This window comes from Eleutherodactylus coqui, chromosome 9 (genome assembly GCF_035609145.1).
Source record: "Eleutherodactylus coqui strain aEleCoq1 chromosome 9, aEleCoq1.hap1, whole genome shotgun sequence".
In the NCBI taxonomy this organism is placed as follows: Eukaryota; Metazoa; Chordata; class Amphibia; order Anura; family Eleutherodactylidae; genus Eleutherodactylus; species Eleutherodactylus coqui.
In genome coordinates this window covers 156,215,238-156,222,404 of record NC_089845.1, presented here as the reverse complement: position 1 = coordinate 156,222,404, position 7,167 = coordinate 156,215,238, and positions in this window count along the sequence as shown.

Sequence of the window (7,167 nt, the reverse complement as noted above, 5' to 3'; positions counted from 1 at the left end):
CTCGGATCTCCTCCTGGTCAGCAGGCAGTAAGCTAGTCTTGGCCTCCTCCTCCTCCTCCAAACAAATCCCGTAAACGCAGTGCGTAGTGATTTAAAGAAACTAGTCGGTAGGTGAATGGGGAGCATTCTGATTTTGTACAGAATGGAAGGTAGGATGTATGATTTGATAATGTTTTTTCTGCCGAACCAGGACACAAATGGGATATCATATTTCTTTAAAAGACGTTTGACCTGGTCCAGCAGGGGGATAAAGTTTACGCTGTATAGGTCTTCAGCTTGCCGAGATAGTTTAATGCCTAGGTATTCAATTGAGGAAATCGACCATGTGAAAGGCGAGTTGGCTCTCAATGCGTCTGTCTGGGCCTTCGGGATAGAGATATTTAAGATAGTCGACTTTGTGTAGTTTATCTTGAAATTGGAAGCAAGGCCGAATCCTTCCAGTACTTCCATCAGCCTAGGAAGACTCTTTTGGGGGTCTGTTATTAAGAAAACAATATCGTCAGCAAACGCAGCTACCAAGAGCACTTGTCCACTGAAATGGAGACCTCTAATTTCTGGGTCTTGCCTGACCTTTAGGAGTAGTGGCTCCAGAGCCAGGATAAAAAGGGAGGGTGATAGGGGGCATCCCTGCCGAGTACCATTTTTTATGTCGAAGGGAGGGGAGAGAGTGTCGTTGATTTTAAGTCTTGCGTAAGGGCATGTGTATAGGGAGAAGATCGCCCTGATAAACTCCGGTGGGAAGCCAAAGGAGTGCAGGACCCCTTCCATATAGCGCCAGTCTACCCAATCAAATGCCTTTTCTGCATCCATGCTTACTAAGGCTAGAGGTATTCTGTGGCGTTGTGCATAGCGTGCTGCATGGAGCAATCTGACGCAGTTGTCTCTCCCCTCCCTTCCAACAACAAAGCCCGCCTGTTCTCTGTCTATTAGGGTTGACATAAATGGCTCTAATCTTTTTGCGAGGAGCTTAGCCGAAAGTTTCATATCTACATTTATGAGAGATATCGGGCGGTAACTTCCACACAACTCCAGATCCTTGTTGTCTTTATGGATCTGCTGTTAAATTTTTAAAATCATTCATAATCTTACTATAAAATGTTTCAATATATTTGTTCCCTTGCGCTCCAGTGGATAGAAGCGCACTAGGTGGTTTCAGACCCCTGTTAATGGGCTCCTGTAAGAGGGGGAAAAAAATCACAGAGGGGAGAGCAAAAATAAACAAAGACATAACTCTCAGAAAAAGAAGCCAAATATGCATCACCTGATACTGCAGGGCGGCTCAATCACCATATTGCCTCATAGCATGAAGAAAGCCAGATTGAAATATGAGGGAGCTAAATGTTCAGCACAGACTAATGTGCAGCCACTGACCTCAACCCAAGATTGGGGGAGGGGTGACTGCAGACAACATAGCCTGCACATATGAACTGATACCAAGGATGCCAGCGAGACATAGATAAGTGCAGAAACCAAAAAGTGGCAACAGCTCTCAAAATAAATCTACTATCAGGAATACACATAACTATAATAAATACACGATTATGGTATATAATTTGATCAAATCATATTGGCCCATCTACCAACGTCCAGGTGACCAAGCTTTCAGATAGGTCATAACACAAATACTGGATGGTTTAATATTAACCTGGGAAAGATGTGTAGCTACTAGGGATGAGCGAGCACCAAAATGCTCGGGTGCTCGTTACTCTAGTCGAACTTCCCGCGATGCTCGAGGGTTCGTTTCGAGTAACGAACCCCATTGAAGTCAATGGGCGACTCGAGCATTTTTGTATATCGCCGATGCTCGCTAAGGTTTCCATTTGTGAAAATCGGGGCAATTCAAGAAAGTGATGGGAACGACACAGCAACGGATAGGGCAGGCGAGGTGCTACATGTTGGGCTGCATCTCAAGTTCCCAGGTCCCACTATTAAGCCACAATAGCGGCAAGAGTGGGCCCCCCCCCCAACAATTTTTACTTCTGAAAAACCCTCATTAGCAATGCATACCTTAGCTAAGCACCACACTAGCTACAACAAAGCACAATCACTGCTTGCATGACACTCCGCTGCCACTTCTCCTGGGTAACATGCTGCCCAAACACCCCACACGACCCAGCGTCTGCTGCACACACAAAAGTGACACTGCGCTCCCTTCAGCTGCCCCCATGCCACACGCTCACTTCATAGCCACACCACCCTCATGTCAATTTATAATTGCCTCTGTGATGAGGAGGAACTGGAGGCACACACTGCAGAGGGTGGGCAGGGCCAGGTAGCGACCCTCTTTAAAAGGGGCGGGGTGATAGCCCACAATGCAGTTGAGAATCACTGACAAATTGACGTTCGATCTTCATTCCAATCCTGTGCCACCTCCGTCAGGAGCTGCAAATGTCGCCAAGAGTTACGTAGCGATGGGGAATCCATGTGCCCACACAGTGTTCATTCTGTCTAGGTGTCAGGTGGCTCAATCCACACTGCAAGGGGAAAGCCATCTGCACTATGCCCCCTTTCCAAGTCACTCAGTGTCTTACTGGCAGACAGGTAAAGCACCGCGATGGGAACTAAACTAAAACTAAAGCAGCAGTATAGGGGAAGCACAGTCTTAGTTCCATTTCAGTAATAGTAGCAGTCAAGACAGGCCCCGGTAACAATTCCGAAGCAGGAGTATAGGGGGAGCACAGTCTTAGTTCCATTTCAGTAGTAGTAGCAGTCAAGACAGGCCACAGTAACATTCCCATTGCAGCAGTTTCGGGAGATAACAGTCTCTTTCACATTTCAGTAGTTGCAGTATAGACAAGGCCCCAGTTACATTTATGTAGCAAAAGTGTAGGCCAACCCCACACACCTTGCTGTACCATGAGTGCAGGCGAAGCCCATAAAAATTACTAGGATTACACTGTAGGCGAGGGCCCAAAAAAATTGGTGTACCAACAGTACTAATATACCTCAGAAAAATTGCCCGTGCCCAACCAAGAGGGCAGGTGAAACCCAATAATCGCTTTGGTTACTGTGGCTTAATTTGTAACTAGGCCTGGAGGCAGCCCAGTTAAAATAAAAATTGGTTCAGGTGAAAGTTTCAACGCTTTAATGACAATTGAAACGTATAAACATTGTTTACAAAAGTAATATGACTGAGCCTTGTGGGCCTAAGAAAAATTGCCCGTTCGGCGTGATTACGTGAGGTTTCAGGAGCAGGAGCAGGAGGAGGAGGATGAATATAATACACAGATTGATGAAGCTAAAAGGTCCCCGTTTTTTGTTGTGATAGAGAACGATGCTTCCATCTGCGGGTGCAGCCTACGTATTGTTTAGGTATCGCTGCTGTCCGCTGGTGGAGAAGAGAAGTCTGGGGAAAACCAGGCTTTGTTTATCTTGATGAGTGTAAGCCTGTCGGCACTGTCAGTTGACAGGCGGCTATGCTTATCCGTGATGATTCCCCAGCCGCACTAAACACCCTCTCTGACAAGACGCTAGCCGCAGGGCACGCCAACACCTCCAGGGCATACAGCGCGAGTTCGGGCCACGTGTCCAGCTTTGACACCCAATAGTTGTACAGAGCAGAGGCGTCACGGAGGGCGGTCGTGCGATTGGCTACGTACTCCCTCACCATCCTTTTACAGTGCTCCCGCCGACTCAGCCTTGACTGGGGAGCGGTGACACAGTCTTGCTGGGGAGCCATAAAGCTGGCAAAGGCCTTGGAGAGTGTTCCCCTGCCTGTGCTGTACATTCTGCCTGATCTCTGCGCCTCCCCTGCTACCTGGCCCTCGGAACTGCGCCTTCGGCCACTAGCGCTGTCGGATGGGAATTTTACCATCAGTTTGTCCACCAGGGTCCTGTGGTATAACATCACTCTCGAACCCCTTTCCTCTTCGGGTATGAGAGTGGAAAGGTTCTCCTTATACCGTGGGTTGAGCAGTGTGTACACCCAGTAATCCGTAGTGGCGAGAATGAGTGTAACGCGAGGGTCACGAGAAAGGCATCCTAACATGAAGTCCGTCATGTGTGCCAGGGTACCTGTACGCAACACATGGCTGTCCTCACTAGGAAGATCACTTTCAGGATCCTCCTCCTCCTCCTCAGGCCATACACGCTGAAAGGATGACAGGCAAGCAGCATGGGTACCCTCAGCAGTGGGCCAAGCTGTCTCTTCCCCCTCCTCCTCATGCTCCTCCCCCTCCTCCTCCTCAACGCGCTGAGATATAGACATGAGGGTGCTCTGACTATCCAGCGACATACTGTCTTCCCCCGCCTCCGTTTCCGAGCGCAAAACGTCTGCCTTTATGCTTTGCAGGGAACTTCTCAAGAGGCATAGCAGAGGAATGGTGACGCTAATGATTGCAGCATCGCCGCTCACCATCTAGGTAGACTCCTCAAAGTTTCCAAGGACCTGGCAGATGTCTGCCAACCAGGCCCACTCTTCTGTAAAGAATTGAGGAGGCTGACTCCCACTACGCCGCCCATGTTGGAGTTGGTATTCCACTATAGCTCTACGCTGCTCATAGAGCCTGGCCAACATGTGGAGCGTAGAGTTCCACCGTGTGGGCACGTCGCACAGCAGTCGGTGCACTGGCAGATTAAACCGATGTTGCAGGGTCCGCAGGGTGGCAGCGTCCGTCTTGGACTTGTGGAAATGTGCCCTGAGCCGGCGCACCTTTCCGAGCAGGTCTGACAAGCGTGGGTAGCTTTTCAGAAACCGCTGAACCACCAAATTGAAGACGTGGGCCAGGCATGGCAGGGCCGCCACCAGGTTACGGCCGTTGTCACACACGACCATGCCCGGTTGGAGGCTCAGCGGCGAAAGCCAGCGGTCGGTCTGCTCTGTCAGACCCTGCAGCAGTTCATGGGCCGTGTGCCTCTTCTCTCCTAAGCTGAGTAGTTTCAGCACAGCCTGCTGACGCTTGCCCACCGCTGTGCTGCCACGCCGCGCGACATCGACTGCTGGCGACATGCTGCTGCTGACACATCTTGATTGCGAGACAGAGGTTGCGTAGGAGGAGGAGGGTGGTTTAGTGGAGGAAGCATACACCGCCGCAGATACCAGCACCGAGCTGGGGCCCGCAATTCTGCGGGTGGGTAGGACGTGAGCGGTCCCAGGCTCTGACTCTGTCCCAGCCTCCACTAAATTCACCCAATGTGCCGTCAGGGAGATATAGTGGCCCTACCCACCTGTGCTTGTCCACTTGTCCGTTGTTAAGTGGACCTTGGCAGTAACCGCGTTGGTGAGGGCGCATACAATGTTGCGGGAGACGTGGTCGTGCAGGGCTGGGACGGCACATCAGGAAAAGTAGTGGCAACTGGGAACCGAGTAGCGCGGGGCCGCCGCCGCCATCATGTTTTGGAAAGCCTCTGTTTCCACAAGCCTATACGGCAGCATCTCCAGGTTGATCAATTTGTCTATGTGCACGTTTAACGCTTGAGCGTGCGGGTGCGTGGCGGCGTACTTGCGCTTGCACTCAAACAGTTGCGCTAGTGACAGCTGGACGCTGCGCTGAGGGACATTGCTGGATGGGGCCGAGGACAGCGGAGGTGAGGGTGTGGGTGCAGGCCGGGAGATGGTAGTGCCTGTGTCCCGAGAGGGGGGTTGGATCTCAGTGGCAGGTTGGGGCACAGGGGGAGAGGCAGTGGTGCAAACCGGAGGCGGTGAACGGCTTTCGTCCCACCTTGTGGGGTGCTTGGCCATCATATGTCTGCGCATGCTTGTGGTGGTGGCTCCCCGGCTGATCTTGGCGCGACAAACCATGCACACCACAGTTCGTCTGTTGTCTGCACTCTCAGTGAAAAACTGCTCTTCCTCCGAATCCTCTGTGCGCTCCTCCCTCGGACTTACTGCAATTACTACTACCTGAGTGATAGACAACTGTGTCTCATCGTCATCGTCCTCCTCACCCACTGAAAGCTCTTGAGACAGTTGCCAGAAGTCCCCAGCCTCATCCCCCGGACCCCAGGAACTTTCCAAAGGTTGGGCATCGGTCACGATCCACTCCTCCGGTGGGAGAGGAACCATTGCTGCCCATTCTGGACAGGGGCCTGAGAACAGTTCCTGGGAGTCTGCCTGCTCCTCAGAATGTGTCATTGTAATGGAGTGAGGAGGCTGGGAGGAAGGAGGAGCAGCAGCCAGAGGATTCAGAGTTGCAGCAGTGGACGGCGTAGAAGTCTGGGTGGTTGATAGATTGCTGGATGCACTTTCTGCCATCCACGACAGGACCTGCTCACACTGCCTATTTTCTAATAAAGGTCTACCGCGTGGACCCATTAATTGTGAGATGAATCCTCGGACCCCTGAAACTTGCCTCTCTCCTAATCCCGCAGCAGTCGGCTGCGATACACCTGGATCAGGAGTTCGGCCTGTGGCCACACCTTGACTTGGGCCTCCACGTCCTCGTCCACGTCCACGTCCTCTAGGCCTACCCCTACCCCTCAGCATGGTGTATTACGAGTAGAGCAGAAACAGAACGCTGTAATTAAATGTGCCACTTATTGGCCTGTGGTTGGAGGCTGACTTCGCTTACGGAACGCACAGCAGAGCGAGGAAACAATTTTGCGCACGCCTGCACTGTGACGCAGGTGCGTATGACTGAGCTAGTGGAATTCACAGCGCAGAAGCAGTCAAGTGGCCAAAGGCCACTAGTAGGCCCTAAGTATTTTGCTTCTATTTTTTAAAATGCTGAGCTGATACTGCAGACAGATACTGTAGGCAGCGTATAACTCTCCTTGCTTGGAGCAGTGACCGGTGGCCTCGTTGAGCGGTCCCCGGTCACGTGATAAATTAGCGATATAACATTAGGCTGGTCACACATGACCAGAGAGGAATTACGGGTTCTGCATGCGCTTGATCAGCGGTAATCCACGGATCAATTGCATGCATTGGATTACACAATTCCCCCCAATTAGCGGGTCGGAATTACGTAATCCACTCACAGAAACAGAACACCGCATGCTATATTTTACCACGGGTATCCACGACCTAGAGCCCATTGTGCTCTATGACCGCGGATATACTCACAGCCCATGTGCAAATACATTGTGTACGGGCTGCGGGTACCCGGGTCATCTCTAAGCGGCGGCGCGGGAAATATAAACAAACAACGGTGTACTGCGCATGACCGCCTGTGTGAATAGGCAGTTATGCACAGTACATTACGTGGCCATACACAGGGTCACGGCTGG